This window comes from Peromyscus leucopus, chromosome 7, assembly GCF_004664715.2.
Source record: "Peromyscus leucopus breed LL Stock chromosome 7, UCI_PerLeu_2.1, whole genome shotgun sequence".
Taxonomy (NCBI): Eukaryota; Metazoa; Chordata; class Mammalia; order Rodentia; family Cricetidae; genus Peromyscus; species Peromyscus leucopus.
The window spans coordinates 10,829,720-10,853,731 of record NC_051069.1 but is presented as its reverse complement, the minus strand read 5'-3'; the positions used below and the strand labels follow the sequence as shown (position 1 = coordinate 10,853,731).

At 51.4% G+C, this 24,012-nt stretch overlaps 1 protein-coding gene across 3 annotated transcripts in view; it reads right to left on the bottom strand.

Moving 5' to 3' along the window:
- Paqr5 (progestin and adipoQ receptor family member 5) overlaps nt 1-13,549 on the bottom strand; it is a 73,079-nt gene extending 59,530 nt beyond the window's left edge. For 2 of the 3 annotated variants that reach the window (XM_028867199.2, XM_037207435.1), the window contains exon 1: nt 13,395-13,549. The gene's annotated coding sequence lies outside the window, so the exon portion shown is untranslated. Of the gene's footprint in view, nt 1-12,395; nt 12,568-13,394 lie in introns of those variants that run through there. The other variant, XM_037207433.1, reaches the window with a different exon arrangement.
- Nucleotides 13,550-24,012: the final 10,463 nt, after the last annotated feature.

The following is a 24,012-nucleotide window of genomic DNA, read 5'->3' as shown; positions in this document are numbered from 1 at the left end:
TCTACTGTGTTCTTCCTCATTCCGGAAGTCTTCTCCATCAACCATGGCTCACCTGGGCCCTTGTCTAACATACATCACACCAGGGAGCCTCCCTGTGGGGTCTCAGTCAAGGGCTAACACAAACAGAAGACGTGAGTTTTGAGGCCGCCATGCAGCATTTACACAAGAGCTGGGCAAGGGCTTGGTGAGTGCAAGCCCACAAATGTCACTCAAAAAGGTTCAGGCCTCTTTAGACAGCAAAGAGAGGGGTCACAAGGGAATGCCAGCCATGGCCAAATGGGTGGTGCATTTGCGAGCATCCTGGAGAACAGGGACTTCGCTATTCTCTGAGTCAGGCAACGACCGCCTTGGGGCATTGAGCTGTGCCCCGCTTGGGAGATCCAGCTGTGCCCCCTTGCAAAAGAAGCATTCCAGCTGTGCTTGTTGGCTGTGTACACTTCTCAAGGAGGGTGGAAGGGACACGGGACCCTCACCTGAGCATCCAGCGGCTTCCTACCACCAGCTGTATGCAAAGCTGCCCTTTTTGCCTTAGGGTGGGGCTAGAGTATATTTTCTAGGGAAGATTAGGGAATGGGGCCCCACCCTCATCCCTGCAGGGTAAAGGCTTTCCAGGTGTGGCCTGTTGGGAAGGAGCGCCCACATCCCTGTAAGCAACCCCTCACCTACACTCTGAAAGTTGGCCCAATAAACTCACTGGTTCTCCAAAGTGAACTTTGGCTCCGCTCCATCCGTCATTGGGACCTTAGGAGAAGGGGTAGATGTCACTTATGTCTCCCCCTGGGAATGAATTTTAGCAAAAGACTGAGAGCTCTGGATTATAATCTAGGCCAGCGACTTGTCCCCTAAAAGAGTCTATGTGTTCTGAGGAGTGTGGATCAGACCCCAGCCCCAAACAGCAGCGTAACTGCCAATCACCAACCACTGTTATTACTTTTTGCTTTTCTTCCCTCTTTCCTCTAACAACACAGGCTTGACTATTTGGGGTGTGTGTGTGTGTGTGTGTGTGTGTGTGTGTGTGTGTGTGTGTGTGTGTAAATGTGCCACAATCTGTGTGTGGAAGTCAGAGGACAAATCTCGAGAATTGGTTCTCTCCATTTACCATGTAGGTCCTAGGGATTGAACTCAGGTCCTTGGGCTTGGCGACAGACACCTTATCTGCTGAGCCCTCTTGCCAGCCTGGTGCAGGGGTCTGAACCATGCTCAGCAAGTGCTCTACCACTGAGCCACATCCCCAGACACCATTTCTGGTATTTTGAAGCCTTTGGGGGTGTTTAAGAGTTCTTTGTGGGTTGGAGAGATGGCTCAGCAGTTAAGACCTGAGTTTGGTTCTTAGCACCCATATCAAGAGACTCATACCTACCTGTAACTCCACCCAAGAGGGGATCAGATGCCCTCTTCTGGCCTCTGCAGACACTCACACTCACATCAACCCATACAATGACATACACATATGGACACAATTAAAAATAAAACCAGGACTGGACACAAGGCTCGGGGATTAAGAGCACATGCTGCCTTCCAAAAGACCCAAGTTCGATTTCCAGCATGCACATGGTAGCTCACAACTGTCTGTAACTCTAGTCTCAGGAACCCCAACAATCTCTTCTGGAGTCTGTGGGCACCTGGTACATATGTAGTGCACAGACATACATGCAGTCAAAACATCCACACATATAAATTAAGATAAAATGTTTTAAATTAAAATAAAATAATTTTTTGAATGCCTTTGAAGTCAGACTGGGAGACAGGTGTGGGCGCTGAGCCTGAGAGAGAGAGAGAGAGAGAGAGAGAGAGAGAGAGAGAGAGAGAAGAGAAGAGAAGAGAAGAGAAGAGAAGAGAAGAGAAGAGAAGAGAAAGAAGAGAAGAGAAGAGAAGAGAAGAGAAGAGAAGAGAAGAGAAGAGAAGAGAAGAGAAGGGAAGAGAAGAGAAGGCAGAAGGCAAGAGGGAGACGGCAGGAGGCCCACATCAGGCAGGAGGGGAACATCTGTGCTGTGGAATCAAACAGGAAGGAGGGTACCCTGGCAGGAGGGGAACATCTGTGCTGTGGAATCAAGCAGGAAGGAGGATACCCTGCGGGGCCTGAGGCTGAGGGAGCAAAGGCAGGTAGTTGAGTTCATCCAGGGCAAGGCTTTGCCGATGACACCAGGATGGATGGGCAAGGACGGGCCTCTGCAGGAGCTGGTGTGGCCCCAACACAGCCCAGTGTGGAGCCTTTTAGCAGCAGCAATGGCTCAGCCCTGCCCTGAGCCTGTAGCAAGAGTTCACAAAATGTCAACTCACTCTTGGGGGAAGAAACCTGTTTCCACCAAGCATCCCAGGACCCAACACACACGCTCACATCCTCTACCTCCCGCTTGGCTTCTGGCCATTCTCATTCCAAATCCCCACCTCATCGATGTTCTTCAGAGCCACCTCCTCCACGATGGCTTCCAAGAGACCTTTTTTTAAAAAAGATTTATTTTTATATATGTATATATGTGTGTATATCTGTAGGATATATGCCATGAATGTTTGGGTGCCTGTGGAGACCAGAAGAGGGCATTAAATGCCCTGCAGCTGGATTGCAGGAGGTTGTGAACCACCCAGCCTGGGTGCTGGGAACTGAACTCTGGTCCTCTGGAAGAACAAGTGCTCTTAACTCCTACGTCATCTCTCCAGCCCTGAGTGTTTGCTTATTAAACATTCACACAACGTGCTGACTCTCTTACGCTTTCCGTCCAAGGGCTTCCCAAGGCCTCAGGGCGCTTCCGGGACTTTAACGCATGGACTCAGTGTAAGTGGTGGCATAGAGAAGGAACCCCATTGGCGGTGACTGTCTTGCTCACTTTCCACGTCATGTGGGGACAAGGGAATACTAGGTTTGTCAGCGGATGGAGGCAGGAGCAGTGAGGGGTCCCTGGGTCCCTGGGAAAGGCAAGGCAGGGCGAGGGAAATGGCTAAGAACAGGCCGGTTGAAACTGGTTAGCTGTCAGCCAGCGGGCTTTGGGCAGGGGCTATTCCAGGTGTGTGTCACGTGACCTGGCATGTGCAAGTACAGGGAGAACGTGGTCCTCAGGGTGGGCTCAGACCTCGGGCCTGGTGACTGACAGCGGCTAAGGGCACAAGGGAACCTAAGAAGATGCCATGAGGACAGAGGGCTGTCCCTTCCCTCCTCCAGCTCTGACTCAGAGTCCACCTACCTCTCGTTCTGACACGGCGGACCCTGCCCCGTGGACCTTCCGGCACCGCCCACACCTGACTCCATCCTCGTGTTAACTCCTCAGCCATATCCCTTGCTCCTTCCGTGTGCAGCCACCAACCGTAGGCACGTGGCATCTTCTTGTACACTTTGGCCTGGCAGGCGGCCCGAGTCCTTCCCCTGTACCTCCAGGACCACCCCGGCTTCTGTCCTGGGGCCTATCCTACTGCTTCCACAGGGACCTCCCTTCCAGAGCTCCCTGCCCACCAACTAGGGAACTGCCTCTCATCAGCATTCATAATTCTTAAAATTCAGAAGTAACAGCAGAACCCAGAAAAACAGAGGCTGGAGAGATGGTTCAGCAGTGAAGATCACTTGTTCTAGCAGAGAACCTGGGTTCGATTCCCAGCACCCACATGGTGGTTTATAACCTCCGAAACTCCAGGTCTAGGGGATCCAATGCCCTCTTCTGACCTCCAAGGGCATCAGGCATGCATAGGAGCACAACACTCACATACATAAAAGAAAATAAATTAATTTTAACAACTCTCCTCACACATGACAAAATCTTCCTTGATCCAATGAAAGAGGATGACTTATAACTTACATTCCAGAAAAAAAAAAAAAAAAAAAAAAAGACAAAGTTCCTTGGTACATAAATGTTTCCTCCAGGACCAGGGCTGTAGCGCAGTTGGTTGACTGCTAGCCTCGCATGCACAAAGCCCTGGGTTCGACCCTCAGTGCCACATAAACTGAGCATGGTGGTGCACGTGTGTAATCTCAGCACTTGGGGAGCAGAGGCAGGAGGATCAGAAGTTCAGGGTCATCTTCAGATGCATAGGGAATTCGAGCCTGGTCTACGTGAGACTTTGTCTCAAAAGGGGAAAAAAATAAGCAAAGATTTCCTTTGATTCAGTAAGATTTCCTCTAATTCAATACAAAACCAAAAAACCTGATGAAAATTGGGTGAAACCTGAACAGACTGTTCACGGAAAAGGAAGTACAAAAGGCTCCTGTGTGTCAGGCTCACCTTGTTCGCAGTAAGAAAAACGCAAGTTAAAATGACACAGAACAGGGCCGGCAAGATGGTTCGGCAGATAAGGATGTTTGCTACCAAACCTGACCATCTGGGTTTGACCCCTGGAACCTATACGGTAGAAAGAGAGAGCCAGCTCTCACAAGTTGTCCTTTGACATGTGTGCTGGCACATGCACTCCCCCACATGCAATTAAAAAAATAATGTGGTTATTATTATTATTATTATTATTATTATTATTATTATTATAATATTGAACACCTACAATGCTTGGACTCCTAGCATTCAGGAGTCCAAGGCCAGAAGAGTGCAAGTCCCAGGCTAGCCTGGGCTATACTGTGAGACCCTAACTCAAACAAACAAACAAACAAACAAACAAATCAAAGTAAAAACTTCAAGGAGAAACTATCTTTTGTCTCCAGAGCAACAAGCCAGTTTGATAACAGCACCACACTGACTGGCGGGCCACTCCATGCCTGGGACATTGCCTCACATACAGCCACCTGCATTTACAAAGTAACTCGGGTACTAAGCAACTCTGTGCAATATCCTGGGTAGAGGCAAAAGACTCAATGCGGCGACCTATACTCTAGACAAGAGAGAAACTCTCTGTAGAGACAGGGAAGAACTCACAATAGTTGAATGGGAAGATAAAACACAAGGTCAGATAAACACACTAAGCCCTCCCTAACTGTCCATCCTGCCTTCAGCACCCCCTCCTCCCCTCAGCCCACAATGTTTGGGGGAACCAGCTGCCCTGCTCCCTGCTGCTGTTGGGTGGGCAACTCACCTGACTCATCGGACTTGCCCGATTCTCATCGGACTTGCCCGCGCTCTGCTGGTGGTACAGCAGCCTCCTTTGCCCAGAGCTGCCATGGTGCTCTGGCTTATCACAGGTCCAAAGTAACAGGGCCAAGCATCCATAGACGAGGCTCCCCACACTGCAAGCCAAAATAAGCCCTCCCCCTTCTAAGGTGATTATCTTAGATATGAGGTTAATTAGTTCCATCATGGTGATGGAAAGAGGGGCAGCATGGAGTCTCATCCCTGCTGAGCCTTGGTGAATTCAGATTAGTATCTTCTCATCGGCCTTCCTGACCCCAGGACCAATGGAGCTCACCTGGAGGGGGCAATTTCATTCCCCAGAGAACATCTACCCCCCCCATCCCCGTGTGAGTGTGCAGCAGCCAGAAATGCCAAGGAACACCGTGTAGAACTGTCTCCTTTACAATAGCGAATTTGCTGGTCCAAAGTGCTGGCCATGGCGTGGGAACACAGCCCAGCTGGAGGCCCCGGGTTCCAGCCCCAGCAATGCATAAAGCTGCCTTGGTAGCTCATACCTGTAATCCTGGCTCAGAAAGTGAAGGCAGGAGATCAAGAACTCAAGGTGATCCTTAGCTACATATGACTTCTGGGCTAGTCTGGGCTATCTGGGACCTTGTCTCAAAAACAAAACGAAGGAACCAAAACAGACAAAGACGTCAGGAGTGCTAAGAAGCCGCAGCTCAGACTGTCAAGGCCTGGGACACACTCATTGCATGCTCTGTTTCTCCTGCGTGCCACCTATCAACATTCAATCTTGAGCCGTGCAAAGGTACTGGCCCGGTTCCAGCCTGGGCTTTATGGAATGTGTAAATGAATTAAAGTCATCGCTCATGTTCATCTCTGTGTGTCCACTCCTCAGTGCGCAAGCACAGGGCCTGGGGCTTGGCAATGAGAATGTGTGGATTGATAAGATACTCACGGGGGCAGGTCACACTGTACAGAAGCCACCTCATGACCTGGCCTCCAACTAACTCTACTGGACCCTCTGTGCCGGCATGGCGGTCCTTCCCCTTGACTGCCCGCTTCTCATCCTTACTCTCATATGCTTATATGAGACACTTCTCTCAGTTCATTATACCTGGGTAGTCTCATGGGCCCTCAAAGCCACCCAGCCCAAGCGGATCTTCTCCCATCTTGGTGAATACCCTCAGTGGCCACTGCCCCCCCCCAGCTTGGTGAGCACCCTGGTTTTCTGCCTGTATGGTTTTCTTGCCTCCAGCCTCTTTCCCTCCTAGTCCACCTGCTTTATCACTTACTTCCTTGTAAGATGGTGATCAGCCTTCATGGCTTCCTGCCTGAAATCTCTTTCATTGCTTCTCAGTCTCCATGGAGCACAGCCCAGTTTCCTCAGCTGGGAGCAAGACTCTCTACCCGACCCTCTCCTCCTACCATACTTGCCTCTGGCCACAGCCTCCAATGCCAGGCATATGAACTTGTGCGCCACTCACTGGATGCCATAAGCTAGAATTTTACTTCCGTCCACCCCCTTAGATGTCCAGAGAGATCATTTACCCTTGAAACCAAGGTCAAACATCTCTTCTTGAAACATCCTAAACATAGGTGCATGCCTAAATTCCCAGCACTAGAGAGACTGAACAGGAGGGCTGCAAGCCTCTGGCCAGCCTAAGCTACATAGTGAAAGCCTATCTCAAGAGGGTTAACTTTCTAAAATTGCACTTATTAATTGTGTGCGTGTGCATGTGTGTGCACACACACCACAGCCATCATGTGGAAGTCAGAGGACAACTTGCAAATGTCTGTTTTTTTCTTTCCACCACATGGGTCTCAGGATTGGCAGCAAATACCTTTAGCCACTGAGCCATATCTCATCCAACCCAGGCCTATCTCAAAAAGCACACAAAACTCTAGATGTATTTATTCTTCCCATATGACCAGCAGCTCCACTTCAGGGCATCCACTCCAGAAGGTCAAAGTCAGGGACTCAACAGCTACTCGCCTACCTGGCTCACCCCAGAATCCTCCACAGCAGCCAAAGGGTAGCAGCCAGTTAGGTGTCTAGGAGCAGCGGAGCAGATGCACAGGATGTGGCCCATAGCTGCCTCAGAAGGAAATTCTGACTCAGGCTATAACATGCACCAACCATGAGGATATTATGGCAACTGAGAGGTCAGTCACAGAAGACACCTACTGGATTGTTCCACCTACTACATGCAGTACAGTCTTCCTCCATCTGTGCTCTCCAGGCATGCATCTTTGAACGGCAGAGCATTCTTCAGTCAAGGGTATACAAGGGTATGCTCCCAGGTAGAACTTCCAAACGAGTTCCCAGGAAGAGGAGGAGAAGACATGTCCACAGAGGCATGCTTCCTGTCTGCTGCCAGGAGATGCCCTGTACTGCTTCCAGACCGGCAGACAGAAGGGCCAGCACTAGACACATCACCTTGACCTTGGACCAGAACTGGGAACCAAAAAAACCTCTTTTCATTAAAACATAGGCCACTGTGGTATTGTGTTATGTGCCATTGAAAAGAGACTCCCATTGCTTGATACAAGGTACCCTTAGCTGTCAATCACAGAAACAGGAAGCAGAAGGGTAGTGGCAGAAGGGCTGGACAGTAGGAAGCTGGTGTTTATTTGGGTGCAAAGTTGTGGCGTGGGATGGTGGTGACATCCGCAGAATAATGAGAATGTGCTTAATGACAATGAATCGTATCTTTCCATAGTCTCCAAACGGGGCATGGGGAATGGCTTAGCTGGTAAGGTGCTTGCCTTGTGGGCATGAGGACCTCAGGTTGATACCCAGAACCCATGTAAATAAAAAAAAAAAAAGCCAGGTATGACGGCACATACCTGCAATCTCAGTGTTAGTGGGCCTAGCCTACTTGGTTAATTCCAGATAAAAGTGGGAGAGCCTATCTCAAAAAACAAGCTATATGGTACCTGAAGAATAATAGCTAACGATAGCCTCTGGCTGCCACATGTGCGCGCGCGCGCACACACACACACACACACACACACGCACACACACACAGAGTCAAAATGAGAATGCTATATTCTATGTGTTTTACCACAACAACAAAGGGATAAACAACCCCCCACCCCACCCCATCCCCCCCTCTTGTGACATTTCTGACACTGTCACCATCTTCTCCCTAAAGGAACTCTGTCCTGTAGAGTTCCCTCCAGCACACAGGACCTCATGGCTGGCCACACTCTCCTCTGTACACCTGGGCAAGGCATTGACAGACACCTTGGATTAAGGGTTTCTGCAGCCTGGGGAATCCGTCTAATTCCAAAGATCCTTCCCAGTATCCAGCCCACAGCCCAGAGCTGAGCTTCTTCTTGAAGACTGTAAGAATGAATAGCCCAAAGCAATTGTGATTTACTTCTGAGATTTGTCAGCAACCATACCACCCAAGCCTAAGCCCGCCAAAATAAATCCTCTGCCCTTCCATTAAGCAACAAGGTCAGAAGGGGATTCCGTGGACAGAGTTAATAAACAGCTAACATGGAAGGAATAATCAAACCACAGCCAGGGAGGGTTGAATGAGGCGTGAGCGTGCATCTCAAAGGGCACCCAGCCCACTCTCCTGCGGTTGCTGAGCTGATTCACTTCCTGCATCCCTTCCCAGGGCAAGGAGAGAGGGCAATGTGGAATAGGGACACAGGATTCATCATTTGCTGCCCTGCACTGGAAGGTCCTTGACCTCAGTGTGGGGCCCAGACCACACACATGGCTCCTACCCCCTCCTTCTTATGTAACTCAAGGTCTAGAGGCACAGAGAGCTGGCCTTGGCTCGCAGCATGAGGTCCAACAGCCTTGCCTCCTTCCCTCTGACCTGTCCCACTTACTCCTCATCCGCGCACAGGGCACACTCACAAAACTAGCTAGAAGCCCTTTTGTACCAAGAGAAATCCTGGGGGAGGGCAGGTCTTCAGAGACCATCTCATGCAGCCTTTCTCAAGCAGAGGCAATGCTGCCCCAGGGCACCTCTGCTGATGTCCAGAGGCGTTCTCAGACGTCAAAAAGAACTCTGAAGCCCAGTAGAGTGCCACATATCTTTAATCGCAGCACAGGCAGGCAAATCTGAGTTTGAAGCCAGCCAAGGGAGATGGAGATATATATCCCAGTAAAGTGCTGGCTGCTCTCCCGGAGTACCTAGGCTGGGCTTTTAGCATCTATATGGTAGCTCATACCACCTTAACTCCAGTTCCAGGGAGATCTGATTCCCTCTTCTGGTCTCTATGGGTACTGGTCTCTATACACACACACACACACACACACACACACACACACACACACACACAGAGTTGATGTGGTGTGACAGCACTATTGTGTAGAGGCTAAGGGTACAGAAAAGTGCCCACTATGACACAGACAGCCCCCTCCTCTCTGCCTCCAAGTGGCAATGGTGCTAAAGGTGAGTTACCTTTACAGAATCCAAGCCTCTCTGACAGAGAAGGAAACTGAGGCTCAGAAAGAGACAGGTCCCATGTCACACTGCCACCTGGACAATGTTAGAACCAGAACCTGAGGAGGCTGTCTGTCAGCCACATTCACCTGCTGGAAATGTAGCCAAGGCCAGCGGCAGGTTACTGGAGCAGCTGGATTCTGGGCTCTGGGATCTAGAGGCTGTGTGGTTGGGCTCTGTGTCTCTGAAAGGCTCCCAATGAATCCCCCAGATAGCACGGGCCACCTTGGCTACAAAGCTACTAATTAACCAAAGGGGTATGACCTTAAGGGACAAAATGGCCTTCTCGAGGCTCAGGCAAACTCTCCTCCTTCAGGTCTGCACAATCCAGAGCCTGCTGTGGGTGATCCTGGCCTGGTCAAGGTCAGAAGGCATGCTAAAATCCAGCTTAGCAGGCAAGTCAGAGATGGGAATAAAACTGGGCCACCACTTTGGGGGACAGCATCCTTGTCACCAAGTACAAAAAAATGATGGTATTTTCGCATGGGATGGCTCCCCTCTGCCAGACTACACAATTTCCTAACCATCCCCGGGGTCATCCTTGTCCTTGTCTCCATGTGAGGGCCAGACCCTGGACAGCAGAGCGAGCACTGACTCATGAAGTGTTGCAACAGGCGTACTTTTCCATCCACGCTGGTGGAACGCCATCAACGTGCAAAGGGACAGAACACTGGGTCTCAGGCATGGACTTACGCTCTCCAAAAAAGGGGGACCCACAGAGGGTGTCTAGGGGCAAGGATGGCAGAGGGATGGGGTGTCTACAACAGCCTACAACAGGTATGAGAGAAGCCCCACCCTGCCTTATCTCTCCAGGAGAAGCCTTACCTGGCTTCCTTGACTGGCCCACCCCTCCTCCTCCCCAACTACCCCAACTACCCCAGCTACCCCAACAAGCGAGGAACTAACACATTCTTCAAGGCTGGGTTCTGGCACTCCCTGCCCCAACTTCAAGGTCCAGCAGGAGCATTCCAGTGCCATGAACTGAGCTGTTTGGGGTCAAAGGCAGGGCTTAGGCAGGAAGCCAAAACTCCCAGTGGGTCTATGAAGGTCAGGCAGGAGAGTGGCTTTCTGTAGGAGGGTGTGTGCCTCACCCCTGCCCCCAGGCTCTCCCCCTGCATTCCCAGGGGGGCCTCTGAGCCCCCCTCCCCACCAGCCTTCTCAGACTGGCCACTTGGCCTAGCTCGTCTTAGCGTCCACCCCTCCTTAGGAGGCTGGATTCCTCCTCACTGGGACTCCTCCACTGCCCCTTGCAGTGTCCATCAGCTCATGGAGATATCCCTGTAGGTGACTCTGGGGACAGCCAGCCTGAAGGCCCTGACCTGGGTTCTGGGACCCTCCTCCCCTTGCCTCTATGGCGGGGTGTCCCCTCTCCTTACGTGGAAAAACAGAACGGGGGGAGAGAGATTCAAGACTCTCCAGGTCTCATGAATTATGGAAATCTTTCTTCCTGTACAGATTATTTTTGATCAGTGAATACTTCTTACAAAGCTACTGTATGTTCCATGCTCCTGATGAGGCTTGTTCTCTGGGGAACACTCAAAGGCACAGTTACTGCTCAAGAGAGACATAAAGCCTACCTAGAGAAAGCAGATTACCACACATAGGCCACCACCACCACCACCACCACCACCACCACCACCACCACCACCACCCGTTGGATTTGCTCTGCAACCTACAGATGCCTTTGGAGCACCCACTTGCTCATAAAACCTTATTTCTCACTAGGGGAAACTGAGGCAAGAAAAGTGAATTTTTTCCCCAATCCCTGGCCAACCCTGCAGGGTAGTAAGAATTAAGAAAAGGCGATGACAGGCTGGAGAGATGGTTCCGTGGTGAAAAACACTACCTGTTCTTCCAGAGGACCCCGGTTCAGTTCCCAGCACCCACATGGTAGCTCACAACTGTCTGTAACTCCAGTTCCAGGAGACCCAAAATCCATACCAAAACACCAATGCACATAAAATAGAAATAAATAAACTTTTAAAAATATTAAAAAAAAAAAAAAAGCCATGTAGCGGTGGCGCACGCCTTTAATCCCAGCACTCAGGAGGCAGAGCATTCTGTGAGTTCGAGGCCAGCCTGGTCTACAGAGTGAGATCCAGGAAAGGCTCCAAAACTACAGAGAAACCCTGTCTTGAAAAAAAAAATTAAAAAAGAAAAGGCAATGACAATTACTGTTTCCAAATGAGACCTCTGAGGAGTGGGGAGGAATTCCACTAGGTGGGACGAAGTCGCTCATCCTCCAGCTCAGGAGAAGAACACACTGGCTGTCCACTTTACCCAGCACACTGCCTTTCCTTGCCCCTACAAGAAGTGGGATTAACGATAATGGTTTTATTTAACTGGATTAAGAAAGAAGTTGCCCCAAGTAGGGGCAGGGTGTGAAGGCATCTGGGAGTGTGTCTGTAGCTTTCTGGTCCTCGGTTTCAATGTCCTTCCTGCTCTTCAAGGGCAAAGACCTGCCGGCTGGAAAAGAACTCAGCTGTTTCTGGTTAACTCACACTGTTCTGGCCAAGTTTCTTCCCGATGCCAAGCACTGTGGCTACAGAAGGGAAGCGCCCGTCCTGCCTCCTGCTGTCTGGGGAGCTTAACAAGGGGCTGCTGGGTCTGGGCAGTGTTTCCTAAGGGGATTTGCGTTCTATTTGGAGGTGCCCTTGCCTTGTGCACTCCCGGAACTGCAGGGGAGACCAACGAGAAACAGGCCCCTGCTGGTCACAACCAGAATGCAGACAGGGCAGCAATGGCTCAGCCGGTAAAGGTGCTTGCTACCAAGCCTGACAACCTGAGTTCGATCCTCAGGCCCCACATGGTGGAAGGAGAGAACCTATTTCTCCAAGTTGTCTTCTGATTTCCATGGGCACCCCCCGACACGCACAAACACGGTAATAAACAAATGTAGTGATCTCCTAAAATGCAGACGCACCTGGTCTCAAGAGGTTGCGGTTGAGGTCCACCACTGTGCTCGAGCCAAATGCTTAGCTTTTTGGAGGGGTCTCCTTTCTTTCTTCACTTACCACCTGCACGCTTTGTCCCCGGGGAAAAGTGAAATCTGGGGTGTCCATGTCAGCCACGATGGCTGCTTTGGGATCCAACCCCCTCAGCGCCTCCCCTGGGGGCGGGGTGAAGCTTTCCTTTCTCCACCAGGCAGTGAGCTCTTCTCTCACTGAAGGAAGAAAGCCATTGTGTGTGCACATCCGTGAGGGTTTAGTGGACTCTGGTGCTCTTCACCTGCAGGCTGCAGCCCCCCTCATGACTTAGGCTCATCACACTTGGGCTCGGGGCTTGAGAGTGCTTGGATGGGCGTCAATGAGGACCCGGCCTCATTGACAGAATGAGGCAGAGAAGGAAAAAGAAAAAGAAAGAGAAAAAGGAAAAAAAAAAAAAAAAAAAAAAAAAAAAAAAAAAAAAAAAAAACCCAACCATCTCCCTGTGGCCGGGCAGCCTCTTTATCAGGGTGCAGACCTACCTCCTTAGACATAAAACTGCCTTCCAGGCACACTATCTAACTGGTTCATAGCGTGCGTCTAGGGGAAGGAGGCGGGAAGTTCGGATATAAACATCCCTGAGGCTTAAGAATTACCAACTGTCAGTTCCCATCCCAGGATTTTTTCAGGGATGGAGAGCCAGAATGGGGAGGGTGTCTACTTCGCTGCTTTAACTAAGAAAAACTGAATTCTCAGGGAGGCTGGGGCGGAGGCATCTCCTCTTTCACGTGGGCTCGGGGTGCCTGGGTACAAGTGTTTGCCTTAGCACTCTCGCCTGATGCACCGCCGTCCAGGCTCAAACTTTCCAAGATCCGTCATCTCCAAGCAACCACCCGCGCTCCGCTGCTCAGCGGCAGAGAAGAGTGCATGGACAGGGTCAGGACGCACGCGAGGCGGAGACCCGTGGGGAACACTGGCCGAGTCCCACCCTCGGTTACCTGGGTTCTGAGGCTCACTGGCGTCCCGTGGACAGGGCGCAGAGACACGGCAGGGGCAGACTGGAGACGGGCCACTCCTCCTGGGCCACCGCGGGCCCCCAGGCTCATGGGAACTGCACCTGGAGCACCAGGCGGCGCGCCCTCCAGCCGCGGGTCTCCGCCCAGGCTGTCCTGGCGCGGGGCGGGGCAGGGCGGCCCCGGGGAGGAGCCGAGAGATGAGCTCCCCTCCCAGCTCCCAGGCCGCGCCAGGCCTGGAGCCCTGAACTCTGGGCCTCTTCACCTCCAAAGCCTCGCCACGTCCCTTCAGCCTCAGGTGTTCCTTAGATGGAATCTGAGATGCACAAGGTCCTCTTTCGCACCCTGTACCCTCTGGGGGGTACTCCACACTACCCCTACCCTTAGATCTGCGGTCTAGGAGCCCAGAGGCCACCTTGTAGGTGCAGCTCACTGAAGGACATAAAAGCAACTGGTATACTGTCCCACCCCATGGAGTCCTCTCCCCTGCTGAGAGGCCCCTGGGTGACTCTGAGCCCTGCCATCCATCCGCCTAGAACAGTGGGTCCTTGGCAACCCTCTACTCTTCTCGGAGGGCTCTGAGTCGAGTCCCAGGTCCCAGGCTCCCAGATTGGAAGGTGCTGGGCATGGCCCTCTGCCAGCTAGTGGACACAGAGGTAAGAATGAAGGCACACAGAGGACAAAAAAATCTGGCTCCAGGGATCTGGAAGCTGGCTCTCCAGGTGTGGAAGAACAGCCCAAAGCCATTTCCTCCTCCTCCTCCCGCCCTACCGCAGGCAGTCAAGCCCCAGAATCAATCTGAAAGGCTCCAGTGGGCAGTGGACAGACACCTTGGTCCACCCGCTAGTCATCTTCCCTCTGCTTCCTGCCCTGTCTTGCTGGTGGGTATGGGCACTGGGAACAACAGGAAACCTGGCCTCCAGACACCTGGGCCTTAGTCTCCAGACAACTCTGACCTTGAGCAAGCCCTGACCCCTTCCAGGTCTGTTTCTGAATGGAGTCACTGTGATGCATTGGAGCAAATTGCCTTCAGCCCCTTTTATAGATACCAGATCATGATATTGGGCATCTTGTTTTATAGTTTGGTGGCTGGATTTGTTTTCTCAGAACTCTCTTTTTTTTTTTCTTTCTTCTCTCTTCTCTCTTGTGTGTGTGTGTGTGTGTGTGTGTGTGTGTGTGTGTGTGTGTGTTCATGTGCGGTCATGTATCCTGGTTGGCCAGTGGGCCCCAAGGATCCACCTGGCTTTGCCTCCCAGTGTTAGGATTACAAGCATGAGCCGCTAATTCTTGGCTTATTTGTGTGTCTGTGTGCATGCCTTATGTGCCCAGGTACCCACAGAGGCCAAAATCAAAGGAGTTGGGTGTTGGATCTCCTAGGTTGCAGGTGGTTGTGAGCCACCGGATATGGATGCTGGGGACTGCTCTGGGGTCCTCTGAAGGAGCAGCAAGTGCTCTTAATGCTTCTCTCCAGCTCCTTGTCCCTTTTAAACATGGACTGTGGGGATGGAACACGGGTTTTTATGCTTGAGAGGCAAGCACTTTACCAACTGAGCTACCCCCCAGCACTCCCAGATCTAATTGCTTATGGGGAAAGTGTATTAGCCACATAGGCAGGCAAGCATCCTGTGTAAACCAGTTTGACTGGGGAATGGAAATGGGATCCACGCTGTGCTCAGCCTTGGGTGAATCCACTAGATGGAGATGCAGATCCCTACTTTGTCTTCCCAAGGCTATCAGCAGGAGAGAGCAAGGGAGGTTCCCCCCCTCACCCGCCCCCTGCCAGCAGGTACGGCAGTAACAGAAGAACTGCCTGCCCCGTGGGTTTTCTGATACCATCTTTTGATTATATCATGGGAATGGGCTTTGGAGGCAGAAAGCAGCATACAGCATTCTTTAGGAGGACTCTTTGCACTCCTTGCCGAAGCTGCAGAACCCACAGTATAGGCACACACCCCACTACCAGCAGCCAAGGTTAACAGAGATGCCTAGTGCCCACCCAGAGTCCTGCCCACTGCAGGCATGTGCACCTTGTGAAGGGAAGCAGACTCCTAAGCTAAATGCATGTGGTCCTTGCTGATGAATCCATCAGCATGTCTCAATTCATGACAGTCTTGCATATAGGTATCATACCCATCTCTGCTCTCAGGGAGTTCAGAGTCTAGCTGAAAGATAAAACACCGTGTGAAGGGCTGGAGAGATGGATCAGTAAAGAACAAACACCTGGCTGCTCTTACAGAGGACCTGGGTTTGGTTCCCAGCATCCACATCAGGTAGTTCACAACTGCCTGTAACTCCAGTTCCAAGGGATCCAGTGCACATGGTACAAGTCCCTGGACCCAAGCACACACGCATATTGGTAGGAGAGAGATAGCTAGATCTTTAGACATGGTGTGCAGCAGGGAGAGAGGGATGATGAGCACACAGGAAGATCAGAGCAGGGGAAAGAGAAGTGAGTGGGCTGCTGGCGTAGAGACACAGGAGAGTTTGGAGAGTACTGGGTTCAACTCACAGAGTCATACTGGGGAAATAGAGAGCCTGAGAAGAAAGTGACCAGCCCAAGGTCACACAGTCACAGGACATAAGTAGCAGAGTTGGAATATAGGTCCAGGTCCTCAGGACTAGGTATTGTTTTAGACTTTCTCTGTAACCCAGGGAAATGTAGAGCCTGGGAAATATGGGGTGCCTTGCGGTGGAGAAGAGGAACTAAGGCAGGGACCAGCAGGGGGAGACTGGGGCAAGGATCTGGAGGGAGGGAGTGGGGCAGAGCAGGAAAGCCAGACTGACGACTGTACTGTAGACATAGAAACATTTTAAGCCCAAGCCAGCTGGGGAAATAGGGGCACAGGATGTCCTTAGAGACATGGCTCCCCAAATGCCCAACAAGACGGCAGGCCACCCGCCAAGAAGGCAGCGGGTAGTACAGCCTGGTAGGATGAGTACCAGGATGAACTCCAGGGGTCATGTAGTCTGTATCCAAACGGCCTAGGCCATGATATTTCTGTTCTCTGAGCCCTGGTTTGTTCACCCCTGAAGTAAGCAGGTACCCTCTTCCTTCCCAGGATCACAGCATGGCGGAAGATGACATCTGGAAACATTCGGCAAGCATAGTACACACAGCAGATCTCAAATGTACAGCAGCATTGGTTTCTACCCACTAGCCTCTGCTATGGGATATCTTTCTGTTCACTGTGAATGTGTGTTGCTCTGATTGGTTGATAAATAAAGCTGCATTGGCCTGTGCAAGGCAGCTCAGAGGCAGGTAGGAAATCCAAGCAGAGATACAGAGAGAAGAAAGGAGAGGAGAGAGAGAGATGCTGGCTGCCACCGAAGGAGCAGCAAGATGCCAACAGATTGGTAATGCCATAGCTACGTGGCAATGTATAGACTAATAGAAATGGGTTAAGTTATAAGAACTAGCTAGCAAGAAGCCTGCCATAGGCCATACAATTGGTAATTAATATTAAGCCTCTGACTGATTATTTTAAAAGCGGCTGAGGGACCACGGGGCTGGGTGGGACCTGAGAAAAGTTACGGCTACACAACTCAATCTGTGTCAGTTCAAAATGCCTTGCATGGGCTGTTGCAATGGCTCAGCTTGCTGTGCGAGCCTGTTGTGTGCCCTCCAGAACCCACTGTGGAAGGAGGGAACTGACAGCTGAAAGCTGTCCTGTCACATCCCCCTCGCATGCTGAGCACTTGCATACTACACACACAAATACATAACATTGTGAAAGTCAAAGAAAAGGCTCTGTCCAAGTCTGGGTGGTGGCACAGACCTGTAATCCCAACACTCAGGAGACAAAGCAGTTAGACCCTGTCTCAGAAAGGAGGGAGGAAGGGAGAAGAGGAGACACAAAAGAGGAAGGGCAGGACAGCGGGGAGAGACTAGCTCTCTCAGCTCTGTTCAGGTGTTTCTGGGTTTGCAGCATGTCTCTCCACCCTCCGCCTCCATCTTCACACAGCTGTCCCTGTGTCCCTGTGTCTCTCTGCCCCGTCTAAGCACATCACTTTTGGGGTCAGGACAATCTGAACTCATGACCTCTGCAGAGCCTTCTCCCACCCGGCTCACTGTCACAGCAGCAGGGATGGGGACACACAGAGGGAGACCTGTGCAACCCCGAGCGTGTGTGTCGGCTCCCACTGCAGACAGGGTGTTACAGCAGGGGCAGGCTGCCTTTCCATTTGGGCCTGGACAGAGCTTCCTAGAACCTCTTCCCTCTCTCGGTGGTACTATAGCCATTTGGAGGTGGGACTGGGGTCCACCTCCCGGGACTTCCCTTCCTGCCCAACTCAGACATTCCATCTTGCAGGGAAGCTCCTTAAACATGAAGGTAAATAACCCACAATAGCTTCAGGAAGTCCCTGAAACCAACCAGATTCACTAGGCTCCTCCCTGCCAGAGTAAACAATAAAAGCTGAGTGTAGCTCTCAGACAGAAATGAAGCTGAGAGGCCAAGAAGACTCTGACCTGATCAGTTCCCTGGAAGAAGTGGTTTAGACCAGGGTCCCTTGGAAAGGACGTTCTTGAACCTGTCAAGCTGCCTGTAGGCTGTGCAGTGGGCTCCAGGTTCCTGGGTTTTGTGAGCTTGAGTGGGCCTTGCCAACACAGCTCTGTATTATTTCTGTTGCTGTAACTTCCCACCCATACTCCTGTAAGTAACCCAACAGAACTCCCTGTTTCACCAAGTTGGACTTTGGTGGGAGCCAAAATCTGGTCTGTTGTGGGATCCCCATCTGGGGTGAGTAGACGTGTGTGTTGCATCTCCCCAGGAAAAATCTTGTCACACAACACGTCTGATCACAGCTGTCTGAACAGTGCCAGTTGCACCCCTTCTGGTAACATCTGTCCTCCAGGGTCTCTCTCTCTCCCTCTGGAAAGACCCTCCCTCTGAGAGAAGGGGCACAGAGAGAACCATGCTTCTCTCTGCTGGCCCCTGCCCCCCATGCCTCAGCCATACTTCTGCAGCCCAGGTCTGGAAGCCAGGTGCCTGTGATTTGTGTTTTGTGTGGAGAACATAAGAGCCTCAGGTAGACGCCTTGGGGCAGGGGCACAGTGGCTGGAAGTCCCTCCCGTGTGTGGATCATGTCCTGATAGTAGCGCTTAGAGATGTGGAGATGAAGGACTGGCCCTTGATGAGTGTGTGTAGGTTGGGGGAAGGCTCTGGAAGGGGAAGAGGGAACCCCCTCTTGGCCAGGGCTCAGGCTTATGCCCCTTCCCCGCCCCCCAAGGAGAGAGAAAGAGAGACCCACAAGGGTCTATCTTCTCGGGTATTTAAAAGAAGTCCTAGGCCTACTCTGTGCCTGGAAGGTTCCTAGGCCCAGTGTCTATCAAAACCAGAATGTGGGGCCTAGAGAGATAGCTCAGTGGTAGAGTACTTACCAGGCAATGGTGAGACCTGGATCTCACCTAAGTAAAAGCTGGCTGGATGAGCCCTCCTTCCATCCCAGAACCTGGGAGGCAGAGGCAGGGGATCCCCAGAACAAACAGCTAGCTGGATGTGGTGGTCTGACTGAAAATGGCCCCCTTAGGTTCATAGGGAGCGGTACCATTTGAAAGGATTAGGACATGCGGCCTTGTGGGAGGAGGTGTGGCCTTGTTAGAGGAAGTGTGTCACTGGGGGTGGGCTTTGAGGTTTCAGAAGCTCAAGCCAGGCCCAGTGGCTCGCTTTCCTTCTGCTGTCCCTAGATATAGATCTCTCAGCTACCTCTACAGTGCCGCATCTGTCTGCATGCCGCCATGCTTCCCACCACGACAATGATGAACTAAACCTCTGAAACATAAGCCGGCCCAATTAAAAACTTTCCTTTATAAAAGCTGCTATGGTCATGGCGCCTCTTCACAGCAGCAGAACGCTGACTAAGACGCTGGACTAGGCAATGGGTAAGGTCTGGTTCAAGAGAGAGACCTTGCCTCAATAAAATGGAGAGTGATCAAAGAAGACACCCAATGTTACCTGTGGGCCTCCATATGAATAGACCTACCCATGCACCCACAAACACACGTTGGCTCATGTACATGTAAATGTAGATGTACACATATCTGTATCACACACACACACACACACACACACACACACACCCCTAGTTGCACATAAAAAAACAAAAACTAACAACTAGAGTGCCCAACAGGATCTCCAGGCCTATCTGACCTGAAGAAGATGTTCCAAGAGCAACAGAAAAGCTGCTGGAGAGACCAGAAGCTGTGTCATGTCCAGGTCTGTCTCGGGGCCCAGCCTGCCACTCCCAGGCAGCCCCCTGTTTACAAGGGGAGAGCCAGGGACCAGGCTATACCAGCACAGAGAGACACTGCTTTATAGAGGTGGAGGATTTCTTTGACAAGACTTGGGGGAGGAAGCTCAGAGGTCTGAATGGGGCTTCAGCAGCAGCACCCCCCTAGCCCTGTAAGCACCCTGGTTTCGATTTAGAAATTGCTTTCTCTTATTAGCCTAAAAATGCCCCTAGGCTTTTGTGCCCACATTCCTTGTATTAGCCAATTTTTCTCTATCATCACAAAGCACCTGAGGCTGGGGAGTTTATAAAGAAAAGAGGTTTAATTAGCTGACAGTTTCAGAGGTTGAAAGCCCAAGAGTAGGCAGTTCCATTGATTTGACCTCAGGTGAGGGCCTCATAGCAACTGACATCAGAGAGGCAGGTGTGAGGCCTAGGATCCCATGCAGAGATGGAAAAGCAGAGAACATGCAAGGATCAGGCTCTTTCTTGTAGCAACCACTCTCCTCACAATTAACCAGGGTCCCAAGACAACTGCATTAAACTGTTTTGAGGGACGCATTGCAAATGACCTTGTGACCTTGCAGGAGGCTCCACCTCTTTTTTTTTTTCTCCTCTTTTTCCGAGACAGGGTTTCTCTGTGTAGTTTTGGTGCCTGTCCTGGATCTCACTCTGTAGACCAGGCTGGCCTCGAACTCACAGAGATCCGCCTGGCTCTGCCTGGAATTAAAGTGCTGGGATTAAAGGCGTGCACCACCACACCATACCACACCACACCACCCCACCCCACCCCTACCCCGCCCCATCCCTGGCGAGGCTCCACCTCTTAAAGGTTCCCCAACCTCCCAACACTGCCACAAAGACTAGGGAGTCCTGCCTCCATGCTTCCTTCTTACCTGCAAACCACTCCAAACCATAGTGTACCCTTCCAGGAGAGCGTCACACCGGTCCTGTGCGTGTGTCTCAGTTCCAGCCACAGGTGACACCTGCTCAGTCTGTTTAAAACCTCCTTGTAGAATTTTTGTGTTGCTGTTCAGTTTTGAGACCAGGAGGCTGGAGGTGTAGCTTGGTAGGGAGAGTGCTTGCCTGGTGTGCACAGAGCCCTGGGTTCTGTTCCCAGAAATACACAAACGGGGTGTGGTGGCACACACCCAGAAGCACAGCATTTGAGATTGGGAGTGGAGGTGGAGGTGGAGGCAGGAGGATTAAAAATTCAAGATTGTCCTAGGCTATATAACTAGTTCTACCTTATCTCTCAAAAAGAGAGGTAGAGAGGGTTGAGGAAGACACCTGTGGCCTCCACACACGTGCATATATGTACTGACACAGGCACACAGACACACACTCATGCAATCACCATACATACACTCAAAATTGTTGTTGTTGAGACAGGGTCCTCCTAGGTAGCTCAGGCTAGCCTTGAATTCACCATCCTCCTGCCTCAGCTTCCCAAGTTCTGGGTTTATAGGTGTGTGTCAGCAGACCCATAAGCTCCTCTGGGGACCCTAATGCACAAGCAAGATGGGAATATCCATCCAGTTAATGTACCTCAGCCTGCTTGGCTGTGGGGACATCACGACAGAGACCATGTCTCTTCCTTGTCATCTCTCACGATGTTCTAGGTCAGGTCTGGTCCATCACAGTTATACACAGAACCCTCGGCGCTTTCTCGGAAGGCTCCAGGACACAAGGACGTAGGTGGTTTTTTCCCAGCAACAACTGTAATCGCACTTACTGTCTGAATTACAGGCAGAGGCTTTGCAGCTCCTCTGGGTGTCTCCTTCTCCCTGCCTTGGATTGGGTGAACACAGCAGGTGCCGAGGATAGGGGAAGGCTGGGAGGCAGCAGCAGGAGGCAGCTCATCTGTCTGTGTGGCCTCTCCTCCACTCCCAGGGTTCCTCCTCCAGGATAAAGGCCTTTCAAGACAGGCCCTAGGCAAAAACTTTATCTCAATCAGCTAGTCTAGAGACCTTCCCTGACCCTCTGTTCCAGCCCCAGGCAAAACCCCACACTGGGCTCTTTCAAGAGCTGTAAAAATATCCACCACCTCTTCCCCGGCAGCCCTACACTTGAGTGTAGGCTAAGGAAAGAACCGCAGAAAAGGAAAAACACCTAGAGATTCAGCTGAGGCTGCTGGGCCCAGCTCTCAGGCCGTTAGCAACAGCAATTCCTATTTAAAAGCTAATGGGGAAGGCTGCAGAACTGGAGAGTGCTGGGGATGCCATGCCCAGTGTGATGCTGCATCAAGACAGAAGCCCAGCTCTGGAAAGGTCACTTTTGTGCGGGGACAAGAGCTGGAGGAGAAACCAAACACAAAAACTAAATCAAAAGAAAACCAAACTGTCCACTCTCCAGGTTTGGGGGATTATGGGGGATTTTTTTTTTTTTGATTCCTGCTATTGATGTAATATTGTTTGTATTATAAATATTTGACATGGGCTTAGAACAATAGTGTCGTTGGCCCAGTGTTCAGGGAAGGCCTTGGAATTCAGTTGTTCGTGTGGATACAGGAGCTCACAGGCCAGCTTTTCTGGAATACTGGCCTTTGAAGGGCAAAGCTTCAGATGTACAAGGGTTCCAGGCCAGGGTGACAGGGCTACTCTGCAGGCAGCAGAGACCCTGAATCCTCCTGTAGGTAAGTCCCTTCTTCATACTGTCCCTCTTGCAGGCAGCTGATCCCAGAGCTATTCTGCATAGTGGCTGCTCACGGAGGCCTACGGGCAGACAGCTTGGCTTGTGCCCTGAGCCTTAGGTCTCTGGACTTTTTTTTCCCCCTTGTGCATAGTAAGAGTATCGTAGGGTTGGCATGGTAGTGCACACTTTTAATTCCAGCACTCAGGAGGCAGAGGCAGGTGAATGTCTGTGAGTTCCAGGACCGACAGAGCTATTACAAAAAGAGAAAAAAGAAAAGACTATCTGTAGAGTCGGAGGGAGACCCTTCGTCTTCGTGTGTGTGTGTGTGTGTGTGTGTGTGTGTGTGTGTGTGTGTGTGTGTGTCAACTTTAGAGAGGCTAGCATCATCTGAGAAGGAGGGAAACTCAATTAAGAAAATGCCCCCATCAGATTGGCTTGTACGCCAGCTTGTGGAGGCATTTTCTTGATTGATGATTGATTAGAAGGGCCCAGCCCACTGTGGGTGGAACCACCCAGGCAGGTGGTGGGTCCTAGAGCGGTGCTTCTCCATCATCCTAACGCGGAGACCCTTTAATTCAGTTTCTCGTGCTGTGGTGACTCCAGCCATAAAATTATTTTCATCGCTATGCCATAACTCTAGTTTTCTACTGTTATGAATCGTAATGCAAATATTTTTGGAGACAGAAGTTTGCCAAGGGGGGTTGCGAGCCACAGGTTAAGAACTGTTGTCCTTGGGCGTCTAGGAAAGCAGACTGAGCTGGCATAAGGAGCATGCTTGTCACTCCTCCACGGCTTCTATGGCAGTTCCTGCCTCCAGGCTCCTACCCTGACTTCCTGCAGCGATGGAGTGTGACCTGAGAGCTGTAAGCTGAAATAAATTTCCCTTCCCAAGTTGCTTTTGGTGCTAGTGTTTTATTACAGCAATAAAAGGGTGACCTTGATGCCCTCCAAGGTCAGAAAGATGCTGGGAGTCCCCTGAGCTGTAGAAGGCAGGGCTGAGAGTTTTTTAACCTGCGGTGTCCAGCATCTTCCCTTGAGGTGGGGAGGAGAGGACGCCGGGGCTCCCTGAGCTCCTCAGCAGCAGGCTGCCTGGGCAGGAACGCTTCCACAAAGAGGGCTAGAATGGATCACCACCCCATGGAAGAGGAGCTGGCGCTGGGCCTACGGTTCTTGCAGCTTGGGTGTGGACTTTTCAAAGTTGTGGCTTCGGGAAAGCCAGGAGGGAGCCTGCCTGTGTTTGTCTCCACCAGGCTTAGGAGCTGCCAGAGGTAGGCACCGGAAGTCCCTGCAGTGCTGGCTTCCTGGCCTAGCCTGGCCTAGCCTGGCCACTGTGGGGCATCTCAGGCCAGATCATGGGCCCTATGCCAAGTCTGCTGTTCGTATGGACGTCCCTATTCACAGGGAACATTCTGAGGACCAGCGAAAGCTTCACTCTGAGGGTGAAAACAGGCAGTGTTCACCAAGCTCTGACTCCACGCCAGCTGTGGTGAGCTCTGCGGGCTCTTAGGCCTTAGTTAACGCTGCCCAGATCTGCCACCAGCTCTTCTCACGCTTCACTTGTGGAAGGCCACACAGCTGGGGCTCCAGTCAGGGTAGGTCCAAAGTTTGGGTTCCTCATTTTCTGCCTGTGTTGTTTCTCCTAGGGTCAGGGGCATGTGTGGGGTTCAAAAGTGAAATATGTGTGTTTATTTCTATCTATAGACAACTTAACCTGGGACAAGTCTGTTGTGAGGTTCATGGC